This window comes from Desmodus rotundus, chromosome 1 (assembly GCF_022682495.2).
Source record: "Desmodus rotundus isolate HL8 chromosome 1, HLdesRot8A.1, whole genome shotgun sequence".
Classification (NCBI taxonomy): domain Eukaryota; kingdom Metazoa; phylum Chordata; class Mammalia; order Chiroptera; family Phyllostomidae; genus Desmodus; species Desmodus rotundus.
Window position 1 is genome coordinate 136,661,646 of NC_071387.1, and position 1,198 is coordinate 136,662,843.

Genomic DNA, 1,198 nt, shown 5'->3' on the forward strand with positions numbered 1-1,198 from the left:
TTAGTAAAGGGTAGAGAAGATTACATACATGGTGAGGGAGAAGATTTGACTTTGGGTGGTGTGCGCACAATGCAATATACCGATCATGTGTCATAGAATTGTGCATGTGAAACCCATATAATTTAATTCATTTACTGGGAGGGCTAATTAATCCTTCCATTAAATTTAATTTAAAAAAGAGGGGAAATATGTTGAATGCTTTGGAACAAAATACAAGGACAGAAAGCATTCATTAGACGTGCCAACCTTGAGATGACCTGAGTAGGGACAGTCTTAGTATAAAGGTAAGGAAAGAAAGTCCTGAAGTGAGTAATAGATTAGTAGACAAAGACAATAGTGCTTGAGGACTTGGATTTGAGCTTGGGATAACCTGTATTATTGCCAAATTATTGAACATTTTCCGTGCCAAACCCCTCTGTGGTGGTCCTGTGCTATAGACATCAGACAACCATGTGATTGCTTTAGCCAATGAAATGGGAGTGGAAATGAGGCTTGCTGTTTCCAAGCAGAGCCATTACGAGTCATTAGACGTGGTTCTATTATGGCCCTTTGGCCTTGCCACTAACTTGATATGTGTAGATGGCTGCTCCATCAGCCTAGGTCCTAGAGGGAAAGAAAAGCACCCAAGATGGAAGTATAACATGAGACTCAGAATAAACTGGTGAAAGATAAATAGAAGAGGATACTCTTGGTTTGCTGTCTTGGTTTAAACTTGCTGATGTGCAATTGTAGTGCAGCCATTTCCTATAGGGAAAAAGTTACTGTGTCACACCAGGTGTGAATGCAATCTGTGAGTATGTAGAGTTATATTCCTAATGTAAAGTAGGCTTATGAGAGGAAATAATATATGTTAAAACAAAATTATATGAGCTAGATATATAAATATAGATAGCCAACATAATTTAAGTTGTTCTTAAATGATTCCCTGAAATCATACAATAGTAGATCCATCTATTTTTCTAACTTGTTCTGGGTATATCTGTTTCTTCCATTACTACTTGGTCTCCAGGAACTAACAAGAAGCTCTTAAAAGACTCGGAATGTTCCCAAATTTTGCTTCTGGCATTATTTGATTATATAGAAATTCAAATATGTGCAAATGAGTCTAAATAGTAACTCATTTTTAAGATAGGCATAGATTTTCTTTTCTAGTTCTCATGCTCATGTGACATATCACTGCTTATCACTAAAGCATTAT